The 26,974-nt window shown below is 43.7% G+C and overlaps 1 long non-coding RNA gene across 1 annotated transcript; it reads left to right on the forward strand.

The window, feature by feature from the left end:
- The first annotated feature begins 872 nt into the window (after window positions 1-872).
- Window positions 873-25,958, forward strand: LOC130540232 (uncharacterized). Its single transcript, XR_008954336.1, has 7 exons — window positions 873-1,214; window positions 1,806-1,896; window positions 9,610-9,707; window positions 9,968-15,397; window positions 17,113-17,186; window positions 17,999-18,087; window positions 18,229-25,958. It is a non-coding gene; the product is annotated as an uncharacterized LOC130540232 (long non-coding RNA).
- The last annotated feature ends 1,016 nt before the right edge of the window (window positions 25,959-26,974 follow it).

The following is a 26,974-nucleotide window of genomic DNA, read 5'->3' on the forward strand; positions in this document are numbered from 1 at the left end:
TGTGTGTGTGTGTGTGTGTTTATCTGTGTGTATAAGCAATTATCTATCTATCTATCTATCTATCTATCTATCTATCTATCTATCTATCTATCTATCTATCTATCTATCTATCTGTCTGTCTGTCTGTCTGTCTGTCTGTCTGTCTGTCTGTCTGTCTGTCTGCCTGCCTGCCTGCCTGCCTGCCTGCCTGCCTGTCTGTCTGTCTGCCTGCCTGCCTGTCTGTCTGTCTGCCTGTCTGTCTGTCTGTCTGTCTGTCTGCCTGTCTGTCTGTCTGTCTGGGCAGCAGAAGTGTCTTCAGTCAGCGCTCCATGTGAGGGCAGTCAGTGTGTTAATGGGGTGGTTCCGTTGACACACCGGAGGCACTGATGTTGTTTTGGCGGGGGCATCGGCACGGATTGTGTTTTAATTTTGGCGGAGGGCTTTCTCAAGCCTTGCACCAAGCTGCACCCATCCCCCCACCTTTGAATCCCCCGCCAGCCTTGTCACCCAGCCCCCTCCCTCATTTGGTCCCAATGAGAGCCAAGAGTTGAGGAGTCAGGGTGGTCTGCTAACTGGTCAAAGGCAGCTGATAGGTGTAAACTAAACTCAGCAGGCCTGTTGTTTGTGTTTACTCTGTGTGTGTGTGTGTGTGTGCGTGTGTAACAGTGTGTTCAATCCCACACCTCTTATATTGCTTCACATGTTCCACTTTTTTAAAATGAAATCAATCAGGTTTGATTGACTTGCACAGTTGGGGAGACCTGTCGTCGCATCCCCGGTTCTCAAGTCATGTTTCATCAGCAATACTCTCTTTGGTTATTACTTCTAATTTAATTACATTTAATGATTCCTCTACTGCTGCCTTTGTGGAATTTGTGGCCGTGTGGTGAAACAGTACGAACTAAAACAAATGTTAAAATGTAGTCTGACATCTGGTGTTTGCTTTAGAAATCTAATCTCACTCCTTATCTCTGACAAGTTTCCCTTTGCTTTTCTCAATTTGCAGATTGAAAGAGGACAGAGGTAAAGGTCTAGTCTTAATTACGTTAGTTATCTGTGCGCCAAAAGGATAAAGTTCTCTCACCAGGGCTGTTTCAAATTAACCTAATTGGATTTTTAGCAGAACCTCAGCAAATAGTCAGGGTTAAATAAAGAGTGGGGCATAAAGGAGGGAGTTCAAGAGAGCTGTGCTGCGTGAACTGAGAAGAAAAGCCCTTTGGAGGGTCATGTTCAAGGTACTCTTTTCTATTTCCCCTCAGCAAACAGCAGAGAAATGCTGCAGGCTTGTTCCAAGGACGGCTGGACTGGCCGGCAGCACAGGGGTTCTTGTCTGGAGGCCTCAGCTTTGGTGGAGAGACACTGAGAGACAGGGAGAGAGAGCAGTACAATCCAACTTTTTAAAAAAATGTTTAAAATAAACATTAGAATGGTTATTTTTATGGTATGTTATGAATGATTTCATTATTCTTATTCAGTCTAAGGCTTTTTTCTTTTGGTATACGTAAATTGAACCCTGTTGTCATATAAGTTAAATATGCCTAGATCAGGAGTGCTCACACTTTTTTAGCACACGAGCTACTTAAATGACCAAGTCAAAATGATCAACCTATTATATTTATTTAGCATTATATTGAGGATTTCTACAATTTATGTCAATGTATGTTGCATAACCACCTATGTTGCACAACACAACATCATTAACTATGTGCATTTCTTCTATTGTGATAAACGACTTCTGTCCTCAAAACTGGGACTTTAGTTCCTTCATCTTTCTCTTTCTCAACTCGCTTTTCGCGGGAATTCAGTGTCGTATTTTCCTTCAACAGTTCGAAAATGCTGCTCTACATTTCCCTTCTTTGGTATTGCGATGGTAGACTGGCAGATGAGGCAAAAGCAACTTGAAAATGTCATCGTAAAGTAAGTCCTCCTCTCAGTCCGTTTGAAAGTTTTATTCGTCTTACTTGGTCCTGCTCCCCCACTCATTTCTACACTCTTTCTTAAGTTTAAGAGAAATAAAAACAAAGTAACAAACTGACTAGCCTGTTAGCTTTGCTGCTTAGAGCCGTTGTTTGCATATGCACAGTGACCAAAGTGTCAAAAAAGATCAGATGTCATCTGACTGGCTGCCCTGTAGATCAATCAAGTGACGGGATGGATGATCGGCTGACGTCCAGTAGTACCTTGGCGATCGACTGGTAGATCGCGATCGACGTATTGAGCACCCCTGGCCTAGATAATAGCAGGCCTGAGATCTGTCTGATTATTTTAGGATTCCTTCCTCTCAGAAAGCACTAGGAGCACTCACACACCCTGGTGTGTGAGAAGAAATTAAACCAAAGTAAACGTTCCATTGTACCAGTTTCCTTTGTTATTATTCGGTCTTTCTGTAGTTGTTTCTTTAATTTGTGGCGCGCAAATAAAAGGGAGACTTAAGTGAGCAGAATTGAATTCCATTTGTTTCTCATAATAAAAGTCAGAGGAATGTTATTAGGCTCTCCCCCGTCTGATATTCAAATATTATCAAATTATCACTTCCTGGAGCAGCAAAGGCTGCATTAAGAATCCCATCTTCCCCAACATGTCGAAGTGTGAAAAGATTCCAGGGGCAGTTTGATTATAACAGGGTAAGAAAATGAAAGTATTCTGTGTTCAAGACTCTCAGGGTGAATTCATTAGAGAGAGGAGCAGCCAGACATGTGCAGCCATCTTCAGACCGAGTTAACATTAATCACAGGTGAAATATATTTCATTCTCCTGACACATTCTACCTGATCCAATTCAATTTCAGGAAGGAAAAATGAAATTAATGATAATAGTTTTTATCGCTGCAGAGTCGGTTTGAGAAAGCGGTAATGACACTAGCATGCTCTGAATTAGAAACAAATGCTATTTTAATCACAACCTACCGTGTGTTCACATTGGGGAGGGAGAAAAGGAAAAACTTCATTAGTTTCTATTATTTTCTAGATTTAGAAAGCGCATTTCATTATTTGCTGCAGTGATAGACGAGTTAATCAACCGCAGCAATCACAACAACTGTGTGCATCCGTAAGTAGAACATGGCAGAACACAGGACAGGACAGGACAGGACAGATCACCTCCGCGTTCCACTCTGTGACTCTGAAATAGGCCTCCATTTTAGGCCTGCCCGGTCCCTGCTGCCCTTCATTTTGAACGGGGCATTAGGCTGAGCAGTCGTCCTTCCCTGAAGGTCCCTCTGAGGGAGCTCCTTTGGACCCCCACAGATACTCATTCTCTGAGCTTATTTCATGTATCACATTTCTTCATAAATATTTTACAGTTCTGTGATCAAAGCCCACCTCTGTGAGCCTGTGTTTGCCTAATTGCTTTGGCTCATATATGTGAATTCTAGACATGTCCTCGACACTAAAGCTGGCTCTGCTGAAACCAGCACTAAAATACCAGTCACTCCTTTTTTATCATCATAATTATTGTAATGTTTTATATTTTATAACAGCAGACAATGAACTAGTCAACATTTCAGGTTGTTTCTGCCGACATGGGTAAAGAATTTCTTATGGCTCAGCGCCTATTTTCACTCTTTGGGGCCACTTTTGTATGCGGTGGAGAGCCCGGAGTTTCAGGCAGGTAGACACCAACAAAAAGCTATTTAGCCTTTTGCTGTATGTTGGGCCCCATCTAAAGTGCTAATGCTAATAAAATCAAAGTTTTCAACACATCCAGCTAATGCAGTTGGAAGTCGACGGATTCCTCCAAAATGCTCCGTGCCGACACGGTTCACAGCCTTTCATTTACCATTTTAACATGTGTGAGTACTTTACATCCCTCTGTAGATTTGAAAGTTTGGGTGGGATGTTGTCTTTTTCGACTTAGTGTGTGGCTCTTTCTCACAAGAAGACCCTCCTGTCAACACGGTCTCAGTGTCCAAGGACAGAGATATTGACATAGAAAGGGAGAGAAACAGTTGAAAATAGGCTTTAGTGTGTTTGAAATTCAAGGTTTCCGACCGCCGAATTGCTGTCGTACAGAGCCAAATATCTCGACGAGGCCTCGTGTCAGTTGAACCGCTCTTATCAGGGCCCGTTTTCACGATGCAGATCAGACATCGGCAGCAGCACGTCCCACACTGAGCATGAGAGGATGCCCACTGTTGTTGTGTACCTCTCTATTTGGCACCCTCGCCGCTCTCCGCACACACACCGCCCTCCCTGACACACACTTTCTCGCTGCAGTCTGTCACATTTCCTTTCCAGAGAGGACACATGCGTGATGAGATCACACACCTGGCCCCGGGGCCGGTCTTTATTATGTATGAGCGGGTTTATCCTCGAGATGCCTGGTGTCCGTTTTTGCCAGAGAAGTGGGGAGATGCGTGGTTTTTATCAGTGGCTGGCCGAGGTGTGTCAGAGGTGCGGGGCAGGCGGGAACGGGAAGCTCCGCTGCGCAGCGGAGGCCTGGTTCACGTGCGCTGTGGGCTCCCAGGCTGGTGTGCTGGCTCTCAGTCTGGATCTGCTTCAGACAAGCTTCCCACGGAGGTCAGCTGCGCCGACGGCGAAGCAGAACAGAGAGGAGAGGAACGTGCAGCACAGCACACCTGTCCTCACCGCTGAGAGGGTCAGCGTGACCACATCTATGGATCACGCGGTTGTCGGATTTTGTTGATTATCTGCTCATTCTCTCTTTGTTCCTCCTGTTTGAAGAGATCTACTCTCAAAGCGGTTTGACATCAGTCTAATTTCCGCTCAGTGCAGACAGGATCATTTTAAGATAAAGTGGCCATCTAATAAGAAGTGGCCATATCTCCACATAGACTAGATCCCTGAGTCGATCTAGGCCTCCCTGCTGCCGCACTGATAAACAGCGCTGAAGCCTGTGGTCACTGTTTAATCGCAATATTCAGACTCCTCCATTCACCCTCCTCTTCAGCCTCGATGAGAGTGTTCGCTGGTACCGAAATGGAAGGATCAAGATGCCCCGAAGCCGGCTCTATGATGTAGAGTTAGTAAATAAACAAAGAAATAAGGAAGTGCTGGTTCTTTCTAATAGGATAGTGAGGTAAGAATAATCAGCCACAACCTGAGAATCACGTCTGTGTCCCGTTACAAAGCGGGGGTTCTGGGGTCAGGCTGCCCCAGACAGGCACGGAAAAGGATTTTTAACAAGTTGTCATGCTTGACCAATATCGCAAACCCTATTTCTCTTCACCTTTGTACCCTAAACACAAATACACACGGGCACACACACAAGGAGAGAGACAGAGAGAGAAAGAATAGCATCCATTCATGTTAGCCATCTGCATCCTCTTTCACCTGGGGCTGTTGAATGTCCCCTGGAACCTGACACACACACACACACACACACACACACACACACACACACACACACACACACACACACACACACACACACACACACACAAATGCGTAGCAGTCCAGAGTATCTGAAGCAGTTTTTCACACCTGCTCAATTTGTCAGACTCTGCGTTTGTGCAGTGGCGTGGAAGACTTCCTCATTATGGCGGCCATTGTGGCTGCGCTTCTTTTCAAAGGAGCTGAGGTGGAAAGCTTACTCACTGTGGCGGGGAACATCATGTTCATTGTACAGTCTCCAGCGCCTCTGAGCACACAGCGCACTCCCACAATGACACAGGTGACACCAAGCATGTCCCTACTTCCTGGCGCCTGAGACGTCGAGGGTGTGAGAACCAGTTCCTTCGTCATTAATTCGAGCCGCGAGCGTTTGCGTACATGCACGTGTGTCGGCGTGCTGTCAAGCACATGCGCACGTTTGGTTTAACGCGGCTCGTCGGTCCGGGGACCATTGAACTTTTGGTTCGGGCCATTAATGGCCCAGTTCTGAGACAGATCCGCCTCGATGGTACCCAAATCACCTCAAAGTCCAGGATGGCGTGGGCCCACACTCTGAGTTGCTGTAAAGCACGTTTCCGTGCACGTATGTCTGTGAAAGAACGAGAGAATAGGAGAGAGTGGTGGGGTCAGCGAAGAGTTCAGTGTGTCAGAGGTCTCGGAGCCACGGCTCTTTGATTCCTCTCCCTTGTGGCTCGGAGAATTTCCTCTCCAGTTTCCCAGTGTGGAGCCCCCGCTGGGCGAGGAGAGCCACGCCAGGAAAATTTATGTTGATGTCAGCAATGAAAACAGCACCATCCCTCCACCACGTCTCACAATATTTGTCAAGCAGCAGTCCGTCCATTCTTTCCCGTTCACTCCACTTGTTCTTTACCATCTCTGAATATTTCCCACTCGCGCTAAATAACCTGTTTTCCTTTTTTTTTTTTACCCTGAAATATTGAATTTGGTTGGAGTGGGGTTTCACACTTCACAGGGCTTGTTTTTTCTGTGGGGACTTTGGTAACACAACTCACAGCTGGACTCCTCGCGGGCCTCGCATGTTCGGGACGTGTTTTACACTTCCTTCGCTCAGGCTTTTTATACACAGGAGAGAGAATATTCAGGCAACATCCGGTGGAGGACTTTTACTGTAGGTTTGCTCATATTGTTTACTTTTGTTTTATAAGCTTTACCAACATTACACAACTTTTTTTTTTCGTTTTTGGGAGGATTACCAAAAAATAAGTAAGAGAAGAACAAATGACCATCTAAGTGAGAGGAAGCTGACAGAAGATTGTAAAATGGCGTCAGGTCATGTGACTCAGGTGTCAAAACTGTTATTCTCACCATATTAGCCTCATGGCTGTACATTACCAATGCTATCGTTAGCCGCTCTGAGCCATTTGCATTAATGTGGTTAATTAATGTGGTTGTGTAAATGCCTTGACATATGATTGATGTGTAAAGAGTCTGTGTGGGAACTACAGGAACATCATGTTTGTGGTTTGGATGAGGGATTTTTTTTTTAAATGCACCAGTAACCACTCCCGTCACTGGCGGATGGTTTGGACTCTTCCCTTCACTCCCTGACACATGCGCAAGGTCAAAGAATCAGCCAAGAGCCCTAAATAGAATGAGAATGGCTAACAGGGCCACGACTTCAGACGGCCCAAGACGGTCCCTCGAATCTTCCATTTCTTTGCCCAAATTACTGCCAGTGCCTCCATCGTGGTTCCATTGTTGTCATGGAACGCAGAATCAGCCACTAATTCAAGCACACAGGCGTCACTTTCAGAGATGGGTTGTTTGGCACTTCTACTTCCTTATCCATGATTCATGTCCTCCACAGGCCACAACACACACTCTCTGTTTCTTCACCCGTAGAATGACCACTGTTCTTGCCTGTGATTTGCATAGATTAAAATGTAATTGCAACTGACTGTAGGTCTGTTTGCATGACTGCTGCTGGCAGGATTTGAATTTTAAAACAAACAAAAAAAAACAAGCAGTAAATATATTTAACAGCAAATGTGACAAGTAGTGATTCCTGTCACATTTCCCCTGCATGCCGCTTGCATGGCATCCATCCATCATTTCATTGGTTGGGATGCTTGGCTCCTGCCATCATCACCATGGCAATGTGAGTGTCCTCCTGCTAGCTATCACCATGGTGATGGGAGTGTCCCCCAGCAACCATCAGCATGGGCCAAATGTAAGCCTCTTAACCAAAATCACCATGGCAATATGTGCCTGCCCAAACACCGAGCTTTGGTATGTCTGCGAGTGTATTTTTGCTGCTTCGAATCCACAAACCCAGCAGCAGGAGCCGTCTCTGCCGATGCTCCTCTGGCTCTCTGTATGAAGTGCTCCCTTTTTAATGTCAGTGTAGTTTTTCCACGTGGAATGGTGTCGCTGTAAGGCCTCTATTTCTGTAATCTCCGCCTTGGCCTGGCAAGGATTAAAGGGCTCTCCGGCCCTCCCTGCCCCACCACCTCCAGGCTTCTCACTGGGTTTTGTGTCCCATCTACTCGGGACTTCAAAATAGTGAGAGCTGACAAAACCGGGGGAGCGACTAAAAAGGGGGCCTGATCCAGAAAGAAGCATGTCACCATTCCAGCAAGGACACGGACACATGGCACACACAGCCATCCTCCTCAACAAACACCATCATTCACACACACATTTCAAATAGGGCACATACGCTGATGTGCAAAACGTCCTGTTCCACTTTTGCGAAAACGTGCACTCATACACACATGCACACACTTAATTGTGCATATTCATGAGCATACATACAGAGTGTTCCGTTTCGCAAGGCTGACTTTTATTGTTTCCCTGGTGTGTACAGTGTTTGTGCGATGCCCATGGGTATGTTTGTACGTGCACGTGCGAAAGCGCACGTCTCCGCATGTGTGTTTGTGCATCTAGCTAAAGACCCCGGTGAGTATCAGGAAGCATAGCTTTAAGGTATGATATGTTAATAAAATGTGTCAAGATGTCTGGAACCCTTTCTCTCTTTATAAACAAACTTACAGCCTGAGCGCGGCTAATTAGCCAGCCCATCTGTTCAGTTTAGCAAAGTTGTTGAGATTTACCACGGAAACTGTAAAAAGACAAGCTCAGTTCGACACAGCAGATGACAAGTGTTAAGAATTCCAAATTCAATTCCCCTGCCTACAGTCTCTTGTTGAGTCTTATTCAATTACTCGTCTTTATTTATTAATTTAAAAATGAATTCGATGCGCCCTTTATTTATCTTTTTTTATTTTTTTTTGGCTGGAATGACCATACTGTGACACCAGCGGGACCGAAGTGTTTGCTGAGCCACAACATAAGAAGATACAAGGTTACCTTCCCTAAACAGCATCTTCCAAAGCTGTGGCAATTTGCTGGGAGAACATTAATTGGTGTGGCTGGGGCCCAGGTTTTTGCATGCTAAGCACTCTGCAGCTAAGTCTGTAATAGGTGTGCACGATTGTGTGTGCGCGTCTACGTGCGTTTGAATTCATGTGTGCGTGCTAGCGCCGGTGCGGGGCAGCAGGGGCGGGGGTGCAGGCTGGTCCATCTGCTCTCTTCTGCTCCTCTGCACTGATATAAGATTACGTTAATCTGGGTACTTGTCAGGACAGGTTAGTGAAAGCAGACGACTGGGTGGGACTCATGCTAAACAGGTTGGCTAGAAAACGGAGGTTTTTGCCCTCAGACTGCGGCGTGGGCTTTGGCACCAGGCTGGTGAGCAAACAGTCCCCAGCCTACCGTGGGCCTTAACTCGCTGGAAAAGTGCAGCATGTGTTCTCACCTCCAGAAAAACACGGATACACATTATTTGACCTTTGCTGGACGCTGTTTTTTTTTTTCTGTGCATCAAAAGTTACCTTGTTTTGTCTACTTTCTCATCATGAACGCATCTTTTTGTCAAGTTTTTGTCTCTTCCGGCCTTTCGTTTGTGTCCCTCCCGAAACATTTTTATTCAATTAAATAGCCCCCCTAAATCCCATCCTGTATCCTGTGTGCTTCAGATGTTTTCTCTACAAGCACTTTAAGACCGTAATGATTTTGTAACTTGTTATGCTAATTAGAGCGGCTTGCTCTCAGACTATGTAGCACAGAGGATTTATTGCCTGTTTGCTTCAAGGGGAAGAAAAGAGAAGTTAGAGTAATTAATCCCGTTAACCAAGGATAATTGGAGAAAAAATAGCCCTGCGACTGGCACTGGGTGGGAGGAGTAGTAGTTAACTGTTGTAGCTTCCTGTGTTTTATTCCAAACTTAATGTTTCCTCTTGTTTAAACTTCCTCTCAGGAATCCTGCTAATCCTGTAACTCATGCCCCATTGGTGGACTGGCTCAACACTGGGGGGCCACAAGAGGAGGTTCCTGAGTTCAATCAAACATCAATAAGTATATGTTCCTCTATCCTTTATCATGCTATGACTTTGGCTGATTCAGCTTTTCATGATGCTTGTTTGAAACACGCATTGTGTTTTTTGAGCTAAGCGTTTTCTTTTTTTGCATAAAGTTTTCAAGAATTATTTTTGTTTTAAGAGGGACTTACCCTGAAATTGATTTTTTTTTCACACTAGCAGTTTCTAACTTTGTGTTTCACCTAAAGGTTTTCTATTTACAATGTAAAATCAAGTCTTTTCCTTTTTTCTTTACAGTGGGCTTTCCATGTACGGACTCTTTATAATCAGCTGCACCAACAGGCAGTGTGAACTCAAATCCACAGTTATTTCCCTCAGGAAAAAAACAATCTCATCTGTGTTTTTCAGCACCTTGCAGAGGCTGTATCATTTAAACAGGAGTAGACCCCCTCCAATACCAATTGATGCTAAACAGAAAGAAAAAATAAACAGTGGAGCTTTTTTTTTTTTTTTTTTTTTTAAATGTCTCCGTCAACATCTTGTTACCATTCTGCAACTTTCCTTTGGGTTCTGTCATCCTCTCCTCTTTACTCCCTGTTTAACTTGGCCGTTTTGTGGAATGTCATCCTAAAATTACACTCAAAGCTGGAAAATAATTTTGTCTGCATTAATTCCAATTGAACATTTCTGGGCTGTTGGAGCTAATTGCTGTTTTGATTGTTTTCATTTTCAGCTATTAGCCACATTAGGTCAGATTAAGGACAAGCCCGCTGCGACAGAGCCTGGTAATTAAGCAAAGATCTGCAGTCTGGAATCAGCTCTGTCCACAGAAACCTGACTTCATTAACAGGACTAACCTGGAGCCGCTGTCACAACGGCTGAAAGAAACCTTTGCTTTACTGTTTACTGTTTTTTTTTTTCTTTTTCTATTTTTGCCACCCAGACATCACAATCTGCTGTTTAGCATCTGCTGTAAGGAAATTGTCACAAACAGCCAAAGTATGGGAGGCAAGGGCATGGCAGAGGGGACGGAGGAGCGCTCCACATCCCTTTTTGATCATGAAACCTTCATTAATTAAGGCCAAAGATAATTATTTTCTCAATTTCTTTTGCTCCGTGGCTACATCACTTCTGCTGCCAGCGTTTCCTTTTATTTATCGTTTTCATTGTTTTTGTTTACCGCCCCACCCTGTCTGCACCATATGGCTGCAGATCAAATAATGTCAAACATTTTGCCCTTGCAAGTTTTTGCAATTTGCAGTTTCCAAACGTGAGACCTGTTGAAAGCAGGAGTGATAATAGGCATGCTCGACCCCCTGTCGTTTTTGTCCCACCGTATCTCCGTTCAATTAATGCTACAGCGGGAGTTTCATGTAATAACACTTGCACTTCGGAGATGTCCACGTGAGCGAGGGACGGGAAAGGGAGACAGGAGGAGGGAACGGAGGCAGGAGGCAAACGCTGCATGAGGGGGAAACAAGCCCCCCCCCTCCCAAAAAAAAACACAACCCCCCAAAAAACAATTAAACCTGCGATGAATGCCATCATGAGTCTGTTCTGTGCAGAGTTGCACGACTGTCGCTTTACCGCGTGCTATGCTTGTCTATCATTGTTTCGGAGCACAATTAGACCGGTGCCAGCAGGGTGGAGGTTTTCGTCGACAGCTGTAATTACCCATCGCCATGGTGATCACTTTTGGCCCTCCGTGGCGTGGACGGACGACAGAGGCCCCTCCTTCAGCCTTTAATCAGATTGGCCTGTCACTTGACAGGTAGACACAGGTGGGCTGGACACTCTATTTGCATGCTGTGCTAAGTGTCTGAGGCAGTTCCATCCAAACAGTGTTAAAACCCGGAGAAGAGAAGCTTCAAAACACTCAGCGTTGTTTGCAGAACGGGAGCGTAGGTGGACTTTGTGTATTTGTGCACGTGTTCAATTTTAGGACGTATTATTACAGCTCACAGGAAGGCTATTTGTGGTTATCTATGGCGTGTGTTGGATGCTCCATAAAAAAGCAAACACCAGCTTCGTCTCAGCGCTCGCTTGCTTGTTTTGATGTGGTTTATACTTTGCAGTAACATTGAAAAGGAAATGCATGTAAGATATATACTAAAGTGTTTTTGAGTCGCCCAGATTTGTTGTGTTCTTTAACCTTTGTTTACTCTGGTGGTTCCAACCCAATTGCAATATTTTAGTAATAGCAAATCCTCTGAAGAAACTGCATCCAGGCCCTGTCCTAACCACAGCCTGCAACTGTAACCAAAATCCACCAAATAATCTATGTCTAACATGTTTTTAATGTCACTTTTATATTTGACACTAATATAAGCAGATAACACTGCAGCTGTATGAATGTTTAGTCCTGATTGCATTAAACACATAGGATTCATCACATTTGGACAATTATTGAGGAGCTGGTGGCTTCGGGGACCTCTGGGTGGGTGTGTGGGGGTGAGGGGTGTGGGGTCTAAACTCCCCGGTAAAACCAAATCATTGTCAACAAAAGATCAGAAAATCCTGATGATAAAAATAAGAAATATCCCCACATCATGTGGCCGAGTCAGCGCTCTTTAAACACTGCACTTACGGTAACAGAAAACCTCAGGTACAATCTGATAATGTCACTGTGATAATTAGTGCAGAGAGGCTTAAACCAGCGGGCTGCAGGGAGACGGCCCCTGGAGTGGAGAGATGGCACACAGCTGGATCATACTTAATTAACTAATTGAATATCATTTTGCCAGTTAGCTCGGAATTAGCAGGATATTAAAGCGCAGACAAACACGGCACTAAATGGACAATATGAAATTAATTTAAAAGAATGGCCTTTTCGGGCAAAAGCTAAGGGTTTGATGAAGATGGTTGATTTTATTGAATTCTTCATCATTAAAAAATAAATGCATATTTCATAACTTGGCACATATTTAATTAGTGTAAAGAGACTTTAACTGTTTAGCTCACAGTCCAGACAGTCCCTCTGGTCATTCAGAGTGTGTGTGTGTGTGTGTGTGTGTGTGTGTGTGTGTGTGTGTGTGTGTGTATGTGTGCGTGTGTGTGTGTGCGTGTGTGTACGTGTTTCATTATTCCCACACACGATCGCCAGAGTCAGCTTCTTGCTGTGTAGAGGAGAAACGTGGCTTAAGAAGGAAGGAAAATGTCTCTGGGTGAAGCTGAAAAGAGATCACGTTGACGGGGGCGACGCTGGAACCTACATTAACTGCTGTGGTTTGATAGCATTCACGCAAAATTTGAGAGCCTCTTCAACAAATATCTCATTCAAATGACATATTATTGATGCACTTTATAATGTATTTATTAGACATGTAGTCACGCACAGAAAACACCCACAGCAGTGCTGGTTTATTTTTACCCTCTTGCAGCTGCTTTACCTTTGGCCACATCTACAGCCAATATGAGCAAAGGAGGTAATTTTTTCATCTTATGTATTGCAACTTCCCCCCTTTGTGCACCGTATCAGACAGCCGCCTCAGTTATCTTAATATGGGGATCAGCGGGAGGCATCAGAAACCACAGGAGGAAGCCACTCACTACTACATCCTGTTTGTTGTTCCACTACCCCCCCCACCCTCACTCTCCATGCAGTAATAAACAAATAAAGTGGGGGAAATTAATCCCCCTGGAGCCATTGTGGGCTCTCCACGTCACCCACCGCCGTGCTCCCCAGCTGCCTACATGAGTATGTGTGTCAGGGAGTATATACGGCATCGCACGGAGCGACGTGTGTCTGCACAGTGGCCCATGGGCGGGAGAGGTGTGTGAGGAAGAGGAGAGGAAATGTACTGACAGGAGAAATGAAGAGGACAAAGAGAGAAGGAATATGAGCTGCTGATGCATGCCGTGGCAGGCATTGACCCTGGTGTGAGCTGGTCCGCCAGCGGAGCAGCTGAGCAGGACCGTGCGTCTCACAGCTTCCAGCAGCCAGAGCTCAGAGAAAATGTTCTGCCTCAGATCTTACAAACCCGCGCACAATGGGCGTTCAGTGTGTGCGGGTCAGCACAACAAAGGACGTATGGCTTGTTGTTTCCTAATTAAGAATGTAAAGGGATTAGGCTTCAAACACCACTATTTTTTTTTTTTTCCTTTTTCTTCTGTTATTAGTCTCTTGGTTTTTTTAGTCGTACTTTTGTTTTCCTCATTGTCTACATCATACCTCTCTTTTTAAACCCCTTCAATTTCCCTGGTGGCAAAAGTAGCACAAAATGCACCGAGCAACCCCACCCCCACCCCAAACCCCCTCTTTCTGGTTCCCAGAAATAAGCAGTATTCTCTGGCCCTGTTTGATCCTTTGACTATGCAGGGGCTTCATGTCTGGCCAGTGTTTTTGGATCAGCAGGTAGTCGCAGGCAAGCTGTTAAAGAGGTCATCATTCTTCTTTCTCTCTCCGCTCCTTACACACAGATGGGGACCTGCTGAACTCTGCCAAAGGTCAGCGCTAAATTACATATTTTATGAATTCTTGCTTTAGCTGGGGCCTTCAGGAGGGCACGCTGGATAATGAAACCAGAAAAACAATTATCTGACTTTTTCATCAATTACATCTCTTGTTTAAGCGTAGCTACGTGCTGACAGTTTTTAAAATATTGCATTATTTCCAATTATAAACCAAATGCCCTCCTCCTTTTGATTGCCTCTCTCTGAGCTGGGCCTTGCCTCCACCCGCTGTGGGCTGAAAGCACCATCTGAAACCTGCGATGTTTGGAGAGGAGACATCTTGGCTGGCATCCAGCTCATTGTACACCAGTCTGGACGGGCTGCCATGACGCTTTTTAACTCGCTGTACAGCAGACAGATGACAACTGCCGCCATGCCATTCAAGACCTCAGAAAAAACATCTCGCCACCATGTCTGATGCATTAGGAATGGAAATCAGGTTCTGCTGGGGGTGCTGCCCATCCCCTTTGTTTTACAAATGGACTCGCTTGAATAGATGCGTGTACTGTATGTAGCCTATGTATGTTCAATTTGGGCCAAGTTCTTTTATCCACTTGTGGTTTAAATGGTGCTGGTATGCAGAAGAGGCGGTAAATAGAGCTGATGCATTGCTGTTCTTGACTATTTCAGGTTCAGCATCTGCCATCAGGTGTCTGCTCCCCAGGTATTCTGACTTGTGCCGGAGTTGTGAGCGTGTGTGCTTTTACACAGTCGAACATGACATTTCAACGTACACGCGCATTCCGGGGGAAAAAAAAAAGGAAGAAGAAGGCAGTGTGTGCACACAAACGCGCTTACACACTTCACAGAGGCTGTGGGAGAGCCAGAATGCAGAGCCTGAGGGTTGTTGTGCCTCTGATGTTTCTATTGTTTACTCTGTTGTCCCAGTGCATGTAGGAGATTGTTGCACACTTATGCCTCAGTCCAGCCTTGTATTATTAACTCTGACTGCTGTGGACAGCAGGTTACTGTCCAGGAGAGCTGCGAGACCATGCGAAGGGAGGAAGAGGTGTGGGGGAGGAGGCAAAGATCGAAGGAGACCAAAAGAAAAGATCATTGAGTGTACCTTTTCCCCCTATATTTGTTCACATAGTACTTTCTTCTCTTTTTGGGCTCAGCTTTGATCCTTTATCCTCAAACCTCTGCCCCCATGGGTCACCAGCTGTCAGACAGCCAGAGGAGGGTGCCGCCTCTCTTCTTATCCTCTCTTCTCTCACTTTTCGGCATTTGGGATACACATCGTTTTGCACCCAGGGAATCATTTGGGAACCCTAGGTAACTGAACCGAAGCCACACAGATTTAATCGCCCCTCAGCCCCCCTCAGACACGCACCACACTCCTGCACCTCCTACCGGGTCTCCTCTGCCTGGTTTTGCCCTTCTTGCCCTAAGTCTCTGAAATCTCATTGAAGGCAGCAAAGTGGGAGTTGAAGTCTCTTGATTAAGTTTCTTACTTAATGGAAGAGGAGGGGAGGAAGGTTGCAGCAGGTGTATCTTTTAGCCTCACTTTGGGCTCACAGGCAGGTGCTCAGGTCCTTTCCTCACTCTACCCCCCTCTTCTCCCAACAATCCAGTTATCTGTGTCTATTACAGTGGGGTGGCTGGCAGTCAGGATAAATCCTCACTCTTCTTGAGATGTTCTCGGGTCCTATCAACTGGGGACAGGACCTTGAACTCTGATGAGAAAACTGGTCCAGGAAAATTGAATTAGCTTTTGTGTCTGTGACTTCATTGATTGCTATTAGAGCTGGCCCGAAGCTGACTGAAGCAGCGTTAAGCCTGTCTGAGTGGACTCCTCATGCCAGCCTCAAACAGAGCTGGATTCTATCTGTCACATCCAAAATGCAATTAACGGCCGCAGCAATTAAAAATTTCAGAAATAGGGGTGTAAAGAGGAGGTGAGGATTATCTGTGTATACTGCCCGGGTTAACGTTCAGACTCACTCGCGTTAGAGGCTGTTAACAACGAGAGTGAAAAGTCTATAATTGTGACAGGTCTTTTGGCCAGAGATGATGGATGGATACTGTGATGCAGACGCTTCCTGTTTCTCCGGGTGCAGAGCTGCGGATGAAAGAGCGTCGGTGTGTTTTCAAACCGAGGAAGAACAATAGGTCAGAGGAAGAAAGAGTTTCCCTGACCTGACCCTCCCGCCCCCTCCCTTCTGTTGAGGCTGGGGCCTGATAGCTCTGACACCACTGATCTCTCTGGCTGACTCACACAAAGAAAGAGATACCTGTGGGCTTTGTCTGCTCTTTCTGCCACTAAATACAGGCACCTGCCTCACTTATAGCAATTTTGGTAATTGTGCAGAGAAGATCAGAAATGTAGCATCTCCTCTATGATAATAAGCTAATAGATAGATCGCTCTCTATCTCTCCCTATGCAAAAAGCCTGGGATCAATACTATAAAGAACAAGAGACGACCCTGTGACACTTTTAAACTGAGCTGCGTGACAACCACCTGTGCAAGCATGTGCGTGACCTTACAACACCACCACATGTCGCTTCCTTCGGGTAACCAGCAGGGCAGGATGATTGATGATCACTTGTTTGTTTATCTGTTCTCCCTAGAATGCTCATTACAATGTGTTTCATATACATATTGGTGTAGTGTTGGTCACACAGCCGTGTGTTTTGATCCTTTGTTTGTTTTGGGGGGGAAATCACCTATAAAAATAATCTCAGTTAGCTTTGCTCTGTATTGCAGAACTGTTAACAACAGCTTTTGCAGGCTGATACGTTGCAGAACTGTCAGAAGAAAAAAATGAAAAAAACTGTTTTGCTCTGACAGGAAGATGCATCAATGATGGCCAACATGTCCTCGATTAAATATTGTGCAATTAATGAAATGAAAACAAATGCATTTACCCTCCAAAGATCTAAACATTTAAAACAAACAAACAACAACAGTAATGATGAAACTCCAACTTGTTCAGTTTCCTTCACGTTCTGTAACGTGGTCTCACCCTTCCCGTTGGTGCCATTACAGCCTCCATAGGTGTGGGCCCAGAAACCTCCCCAATGGTAGCTCCCACTGTGATCGCCTCCAGCTCTTCATATGAGGTATTATGTGTGTGTGCATGGGTCTGCGAGTGTGTACACTGCCACCCTCACTCTTTTATTCAAGTATAGCTCTTTCATCCTCTGTAAGAGGGCCGCAGGGTCTTGCCCTCTGAGCCCCAGAGATGAGGTCTAGTGTTTATGTGCATTAGATTTCCATCCCACAGAGCAGACCCTCCCTTTTTACACACATTAAAGAAGAGATGTGGACAACAGCTCAGTGGTTTACATCTTTATTGTTGTCTACAGGCAGGAAAGATTCAGGACAAAGCTTTTGATCTGAGAATTAAAAGTGCTGCTTTCATGATTATTTCTAACATTAAGGAATAAAGCAATTATCTTCACCTATTTTCAAAGATAAAATATGTTATTCCTCTAGAATTGTGTCAAAAAAGTTTGAACTAACTTGTTTTATATTGCCGTTAATATTTTACTATTCAGATTCTTATTCAGTTGTTTATTTTTCAAATATTTTTTTTATAATTTTATCACATTAAAACATGAAATCTTACAAAGATATGCCATAAAATCAAATCTAGTTATTGGGTGAGTCGCATCCTCCCTTAAAGGCGTGTGTAATGTGCACAAATAAGACTCCTGAAACAAATACAAATGGCACCGTGTAAATTTAGGCTTTCATACAGCCGTGTACGTGAGCACTCAAGTGCAATCATTATCTATTGTTGTAGGGTGCACTCACACAAACACACACACACACACACAAATGCGCGCGCAGGTCCGATCTGCAGCAGAGGCCGAAGCTGACCTCCAGTATGTGTGTAGATTTATTCTAATCAGTACTCTGCTTCTGACAGGTTAACTGCTGCCCCCTGACCTGGGAAGCTCTTCGGGTGTCACCATCCTTGTGTTCCCTGTCCGCTTTTATCGGCAGCAAAAAGAAAATGTAAATTAAACGCAGCATAAAAATAGATGATGGGAACTTGTTCTTCTCCTCCTTTTTACCCCCCACCCTAATTTTCTTACCCTTTTCACCACTGCATTGTCTCTTAGCCACACCCTCAATATCATTTTCCTTCTTCCACAGGTGCCATATTTAAAAACGCAGACTGGTGGAAAGCGAGTGGTGACATGACAGGTGATGATCAACCTTAGTCTACTAAAGTTATCACTGCAAATATATTCTTTTTATTTTTGCGGAAAGTGACCTTTTTTTGCCCTGGTAAAATGCCTCATTCACACATTTCACACAAGCAGAATTAGTCTATCCCTCTTTCTGTCTGCACGTCTGGTTGAAGAATGCCCTGTTACATCTGTTTTGTTTTGCTGAGGAGGCGGCAGTCATTAGATAGCATTGTTATCCCTCCATCAGACCATTTTTCCCAAGCCATGCTTCTAAAAGCCCTCATACACTTCATCAGTTGTAATTCTTTAGCTCTAGGTTATTTGGCAGCTGCTGTGCCCCACTGGCAAATCCCATTCGTGATGCCGTCCCTTTCACCACAGCCAGAGACCCATTGATTTTTCTTTTCTCTCCTCCAGCCTTACCCAATTCATTCCACATTGCTCGATATGAAACGTTTTAATTTTTGCTCACACATCCACCCGGGCAGCAAACGCTGTTTTCTTTTTCACACTCATTTTCCAACATTTTAAACAGTTCAGAGGTCTCTAAATGTTATTTTATTCTCTTTGTTTCTGTCGACATGCTATGAGTACCTTTGCATGCCCTCTGTGATGCAGACAAACTAATAAAAATAGTTTTTATCTGCACTGTTAGAGATTTTTAGGATTGCATGTCATCAAGTGAGTGCTAACATAAGCAGCTGCATTGCTTCTATGACTGGGCATGGATGGGCTATTATAGAAGCTCTGTGCAGTCTGATGGAACATATTGATGTCTGAGTATACAAGCCCTACTTAATTAGTCATCACACCCACTGTTTTGGTCTCTATAGAATCTCTGTAATGGTGCTGCTTTGCATATGTGAAATTTATAGACGGGCTTCTTTTTTACTGAGTTTAAATTACTGTATATGGGAAGCAAAACAGTCTTGAGATTATGTGTGTGATTCAGTTTGTGCTATCTAACAACATCTCTGTGTCCCTGGAGGTGTCATGACAGAAGTCTCATAACTGTCTCCACTATTTTGTAGCATTTTTCACACTAATCTGGAAGCCCTGAACAGGCCATTGTAGACATTTTGGACTGTGTCATTGATTTGGAATCGAGCTCTGCGCCCCTTGTCCTTTACTTAGTGTTGAAATCAATGATGGCTGCTTTTGACCATGCATTAAAATCTGAATGCTTGCACCCTCCCAAACACACACACACGCACACACACACGCACACACACACACACACACCACACACACACACACATGCTCTTCCTTCTGACTTGTGCTTTTAATCTCCTCTGTAGCCTATTTCTCCTTCACCACAGGACCTGGATGCGTGCCATACAGGAATATTCAGATAACATGGCTCCTGTAATATCTGACATTACCTGGTGCAAAACTAAAAATCAGACTTGTGTTTGCTTCCATGGATTTTAAACAACACTAAATGAAGGAAAAGTCACAAAAACCTCTTGTGAGTTCTTCATTGACCGAGTAACTATCTTTGGTGTACCATCGGCCTCGACTACCTTCTCACGTTTTTATTATCTGCTATTTTTATTATGTACCCTAGTGTACATAAGGACTGGCATCATTTATAATTAATATAAAAAGAAACCTTAAAACCAAGGGTCCTGTGGTCATTTGTGGCCCCTGCAGGGTTCCATTTGACCCATGCATTTTTGTTTAGAGTTTCCCTGGAAACCACTCAGGTTGACTATTCTTTAAGTCGTTTGAACCCCTTCATACATTAGATAAACTAGGCTGGTATCCCCTGTTTTCCTTCCAGAATGATGATAAAACTGTAAATTCAGCCACCATTTAATATGGAATAAAAGATTTAATGTGCTCAGGCAGACAAGCTTTGCTTTTACAAACCCCTGTTCGGTAACATGAACGCAACACCAAAACAGTCATACACACTGTAATGTTGGTTTTGTCTGGTTAATTAACTTTCAGTTTTTAGACATTTAGACATTTCCAACCATGGAGTAGATTTGAATATAAGAATATATAATAATAATTAAAGTATATCCATACCTGTAATTGCAGCTGGATAACATATGAAAATATTCAGTGATTCTGCTATGAGGACAACAAAACTTTAACCACAAAGGTGTGAAGAGTTATGAGGCCTTTTTTTTTAAATTGTCAAATCAATGAGCTACATAAAGTTTGTTTTAATATCAAGTGTCACATTGTCTGCTCAAAATTAATTTGGTATTTTTCTTCTGAGCCTATATCAAGTACATACAAATGAAGAGACCACTGTTATTACCGCATAGCCACCACTGTTGCTCCATACTTAAAAGCAACCCAACAGAAAGAAGGACACAATGGTTGGAGAGGTTGGAAAAGGTAAGTTGATAGAGACACAGAACAAAGGTAAAAAAAAGAGGATATCTCAGATGGGCCTCCTGCAGTGCCCACCTGAATGGACGTGGAGAAGAGATGTGAGAAAAAAGCCGTCTCAACCACGCACGGTGCACACCTAGCTATCTATCCCCATACCATCCAACAAAGGGTATCCCCTGTTGGCAAGTAGGTAAATATTGTGGATGGCTGAGGGTTAGAGGTGCACTCTAGACCCGTAAGACTTAAGTGAAAATCAATGCCGCTGTGCCTTTGAGGCCACAGTGGTGATTCCGTGAGTGTGCATGTTCACCTGGAGCGTTTGTAGTAATGGTGGGCTATCATAATGGTGAGGCTCTTAAAAAGGTCATTGTGTTTGAGTCGAAGTGAGCAATTTTACCTCTTTTAAAAAAATATACTCACAAACACTGAACAATGCTTACGGGGAAAGACATAGAAGCAAATGTAATGTTTGTGTTGTAAAAACTGTAAAAAAAAAATTATGGTAGGTTGGGTATGAATTTTTTAGTGTTTTTATCATTTTTTTTTATTTTTTGAATCTAATTATCCACTGAAGAGGTGCAGGCATTACCCAGATGCAATGGCCATAAAATATCTGAGAAAATCAAGCCTCTAAATAGGCATTCAGGCATATTCTGGGTGACACAGACAGAATGAACAGAATGGGGAGTTTCTATCCGTGTAACACTACAAGTTAGTGCTTCACCCTCTACTGTGAGGCATCATGTTGTTGCTCTGGCTCACGTTTCTGCCTACACTGTGGGCACGGCGCTTTTCTTTTCCCATTTCTCCACACTCACTCAGCTTTTGTACTACACTGGCTGTTCATTACTAACCCTCAAATAAAGCTCTTTAACAGCTTTCAGAGCTCTCCTGGTGTAATCCCTCCAGTCTGAAGGTTTGGCTTGATAAAATCGAAAAGTGGTACTTCCCCCCCCTTGCGTCCTCCATCAAATAATTAGTTGCACATTTTAGATATCTGATAGCAGTTTGGTCATTAATAATTCATGCTCACTAAATTCATAAAACATCATCCAGTCCCCAGCAAGTAACATTTGATATTACATCTAAGGCCCAGAGCAGAGATGTTTGCCAGAATCCCATCAAATGAAATTTCTAAAAATACTGACTAGCATATTCTCCCTCAAAGGCTCGCTGTGGCTCTTTACAGTGACTGGAGAAGGAGCAAAGTCCCCTGCTATCTATTTTCTTTGGCGCAACAGCTCTTTTCTGAACATCTTCCATTTGATTTCCTCCCTTTCTCTCTGTCTCTTCTCTGTCTTTGTCAGCTCTGACTCACGACGTCAATCTAATGGATTTGAAGCCACCAGTATCTTTTAATGTCTGATGGAAAGGCACTTGTAACTCATCGAATTTACTCACACCTTTCTGCTGGGATTTTGAGGGGGGGCTAAAGATCAATTATTTGCTGAATCTGAAGTTTCATTAAAACCGCTTTTCTCTCTCTGTGTCCTTGCATCGTTTCAAGTGGGCCATCTGTCTAAACATCTCTCAGGGTTCTTTTCCCTTTTTTTCTGATCATTTCCTCGCCTTATTCATGAACCCTAGGAGTCCAGCTTTGTAGTAGCATTGGAGCTGTTGCAGCCTCCCCCCACTGAATACAGCTCTGTGCCTCAGCCTGCACAAGTCTCCCCCTTCTCTGTTACGTCTCCCCGACTCCCCCAAAAGCTACTCTTCCCCTGTACCTCTATCCACCTCCTCCCCATGAGGACCCATACAAGCTCTGAAGTTACTACACCAAAATGACTGGCCATGTTGAGATCGGTTATCCTCAACCTCTGTCCCTCTCTCTTTTCCTCTATCAAACCCATTCACAGTTTGAGACCCCCTGCCTTGAACTCGGCCTATCCTTCTTCCCTGTCTCTCCCCTTATTGCAGATTTGTATGCAGGCTGTGACCTGGGTGGCTACAAAGCACTGCACATTATTCTTGATCATTCCTCTGCCCCCCGTGAAGCCAGTTATGAGGAAAGATCCCTTAATGATGCTCTGACTATTAACCATGTTTTATGTCCAAATGTCGCCCTTATTCTCCTAACCAGCTGGTCAAATATAGATATAAAATACAGATCCAGTAATATTCTTTTAGTTCAGATACAAGTGCAGACAAGCTTAATTTTAACTGCCAAGTAAGCACTCACAGGGAATCTTTTTGCATAGGCAAAAATGCTTGTACTCCTTAACATGTCCTCATTTGCATAGTTTAAGGCTAATAAATCACAGTTGCAGTCTTTTCAATATCTGAATCATGCTGACCGATGTCAGGTTGGACAATGACGTTTTTATTTCATTTTTGTTGAAGAGTTTCTACAGTACTTGGATCTATCGGCCATTCAACCCGGCCTGCGTTGTGTTTCGTCGTGCGAGATTAGTGTTGATCTGTTGTCACGTTGCCAGTATTGTGTCTGCGCTGAGTCCATCCAAGCCCCCGCATCTCCCATCCTGTCCCAGGCTCATCCCTCTGTCTGTGGGAAGACAAGTCACAGTGCCAGGCTGGCCCAGAGCCAGTGTAGAAGCTCTGGTTAAGTCCCGTTGCCAAGTCTGGATTATGCTGAGATGTTAATGGTTGGAGACCATATTAAAAACACTATTATACTTTCCGTTTCCAAACTGGCCCGACATCTCCTGGGCCACCTTCAAGGTCTTTTGGACTGTTGCCTCTTTGAGCTTTTATAGAGCCTGGAAGCCATTGGAAGCCATGAGTACTTGAGAATTAGCAGCATTGTTTGGGTAGAGTTTGCTTAAAGAGCAATGCCCTTTAAATTATTGTCTTTTTTGCGACTTTATTGTTGCAGCTTATTGTGTCATATGTAATTCTAGCTGACTTCAAAGAAGACTGGGGCACAAAAGATGGGTTGTGGGAAGCACTGGGAATGTCAAATAACCCAAACAAGCCTTTCTCGGATGGGGATATTTTATTTGTCTGGTATTTCTTTTCTCAGTTTTTCTCTTTGTTATTCTTTAGGTTACTGATATTGGAACCATAACACCAAATGTGACCCCCACAAAGTGGTTATATTTTTCTTTTTGTGCATCAGGGCTGTGTCTGTATTTAGAAGTGTGCGTCTTGTGTGCAAGGCTCACATCTAATGGGTTTTTTTAGAAGTGAGTGGGTGCAACCAAAATGGCAAAGGGAGCAACAAAGAAATGGATCATCTTTCTGGATTCTGTAGTTTTTCTGCTAATAAACCAAAGCAATATATCAAGATTATGCATAATCAGGGCTTTTCAATATTGGCTAAGTTGATTTGAGTGAGGGGTGTGTAGGAGATAAGAGGTCTGTAACTAGTTCATTTTGGGAGTATGTATGCATTTGGGCCCCTATAGTGAAGCAAACAGACTTTCAAATTAGAATGATAAATCGTAATGATCTATGCCTTAGATCCCTCTCCGTCCTGTGCCCTAACTGGCTGTAGTCTGTACAATTCAGGTTAATAGAAGATTGTGTACGAAGAGGCTCGGTCTGAATTGGCATGTTTGTTTGGTCCACAAAAAGTAAGTTACAGTGCTAAAGGGTTTAAAAGTGTGAGCCCAAATATGGGGTAAAAAAAACTAAAGAAAATGTTCACAGTAGGAAAGTGAAAGTTAATGAGGCATTGCTGTCAAAACTGCAGAAACAGCACAACAATGTTGAAAAAGCTTTGTAGGAATTAGACAGTGAGAATAATCACATCTGCCTCTAGATGCAAGTGCCCAGCGTACCCCAGCCTGTGCATCCTGTGTGCTCCTGGCAAGAAGGTGGCTCTTCAAAACAAAAAACAAAATCATTGACACCAATAATTGCGATTGTGTGAATACAGAGTAAAAGAAAAGTTTCTGAGTGGTCCAGATGTTGGTCCAGTCCAGTTGATTAAACATCAGTCACTTCTGATCAAATGCCACATGGCTCCAATCCGTGTGTTTTTATTGGCATCGTGTGGGCTGGAGGAAAATGGCTGTGACAAATTTCAAACAAATCTTGACTGTCTCTTAACGACGAGCATAGACATCGTAGAACGCAACAGAAACCGTCAGACAGACGTTGGGAAAATGACTGTGACAGCACAGAGAATTCAAGCATTGTTTTGCAGAGTTGCTGGGAATCAGCAGGAGTTGGACATGCAGAGACTGTTGGCCAGGCTTAAGCTCTAGAGTTCATACTATCACTGTCTAGCCTGCTGGAGAGATCTCCGTGGGGGGAGAGCGAGTACCCTCTGGCCCCCTACCCTCTTGACACATCCATCCACAGTGATCACACCTCCTCCACATATGCATTCCTGACATACTTCTATGATGGGCCTGTCTGCATTCCTCCCTGTGCCTCCATTTCAGTCTGACTTGCACTGATTTCTCGCCTCATAACAGGAACGAACGGTATAAACGTGTGCTGGTTTTGCTGCTCTATAGTCAAAAATGTGTTGATAAGGACAAGGAGAGTGTTAACACATTTTGTTGTTTTGACAAACATATGTAATTTTCAAACATGAATCACACTGGCTATTCCCGCTGTGCGATCAGGCATATTTACACCTCTGGGGGATTACAGCAACTTTTTTTTTCTTTTTGCCTGTCGTCAGCCATGAAAGCATCCTCGCTGCTCATGCTAACAGAGCGAAGTTACACCTGCACACTTGCAGCTGTCACAACTTCCTGCTGATGTTCAAGTTAGTTGTCTAATGAACACACACTCCCACGTTGCACAAACACACACACACACACAGTTTTTAAGAGGCAGCGACTTGTTCTCCTTCACAAAAGCCTCGTCTTCATTACAGTCTTTCATACTGGACAATGCTTGCTCTTTGTCTAATATAAATCTTTGGATTTGACACCAAACAGCTCACACAGTTGAACACTGGAGCTGTTATTTGTTGCTTTCAGCCGTGAAAGTTCAACAGCCACGTTCCTGAGTTTTAATGAACTCGTCAGTCAATAGTATTCAATGACAGCAGTTCCCCACATTATCAGTATTCATGCGGGAAATCGTCAGCTTTCTAATTAAGTGGATCAGAATTAATCAAGCCGCTCATTGTGTCTGCGTGTCAGAGGAGGAAGTTATCACACTTGAACACACACATGCGTGCACACACACATAATTAAAGCACATATATATATTTAACCTTGTAACTGCATCTGTGTTATAAATCTCATTATAAAATTCATTAAAACTTGAGTAACTGCTGCCGTGGTGCTTTTTCTCAGCCCATTTGGGCGTTTGAAATGTTCCTTCTAAAATCAGCCTTGTGTAATGAAAATCAAAGTTTGTCTTTATCTGTAATCATGTGGCATTTAAACTCTGGTATAATAAAATCTTGGATTGCACTAACCTTTCAAACTCGAATCTGTTCTTTGGTATTTGGGTACCTTGTATATTGTTTGTGTATTTTTGCTAGTGTGTCTACCCAGGTACCAAAATGTACGCTTAAAAAATGTGAATGCGTTTGTGCTCTTTTGTTGATGCTTGTGTGCCCTCTTTGTCTTGAGCCACAGATCCAGCTCAATGCCCTCCCCCAGCTGACCTTTTAATGTAAAGTGCTTGTTTAAAGATGCCATGTTGCATCAGAGCAGAGAAGCTGCTGGGATGTGAAGCTAGTGTTTCAGGGAATGAGGGAGACAATCCAAAGGTGGAGAGAACCCATCCAAGTGACCCCTCCAACCTTTGACCTTTTAATGAAGCATTTAGTAGTGACATCAACATTCACTTTGTTTTGCTTTGAGCTTAACCCCTGTTGAACCCTGGAAGTTGTTCTTCCCTTCACCCTCCTGCTTCTCTCCTTACTGTCTACATTGCAACAGTGAAGCAAAAGACAGCACACAGGAGTGCAGAATTGGGTTGTTAAATCACATATATTTAAGGTATAGATGGAGCTGTATCACTGGTCTGATGAAATTGTGTTTGCTGCACTGTGTAATAAACAGCATTACACAATGACACGTTCTAACGCATGAGTGAACCAAACATACCCCATTTTCATGCATTAAAATGATAAAGATGCCTCCCGGTTGTTTTTTCCCAAAATAAATCCTCAGGTCTGCAGATTTTATTGGCATGGCTTTGTCAATAGTTATATTCTAGTCCTATTTGCTTAAGCTACCAGTAACATTTGAGTTATTGTATTTTTTCTAAGAATTTTAAATAGTGCATTTTGTTCTGATTCCTCTTGTGGTATTTTGTGCACATCATCAAGTTATGTTTTGATATTAAAAAAGGCAAAATAATAATAACTCCAATTCACAAAATCAAATATTTCAAAAACAAACAAAAAAATTCTGACCCAACGGTTTGGTTTTCCTGCAGCTTCCTGTCTCCAGTCATTCATCGTGTGCAATCCTGTAAATTTG

The sequence above is a fragment of the Takifugu flavidus genome, chromosome 1, assembly GCF_003711565.1.
Source record: "Takifugu flavidus isolate HTHZ2018 chromosome 1, ASM371156v2, whole genome shotgun sequence".
Lineage (NCBI taxonomy): Eukaryota > Metazoa > Chordata > Actinopteri > Tetraodontiformes > Tetraodontidae > Takifugu > Takifugu flavidus.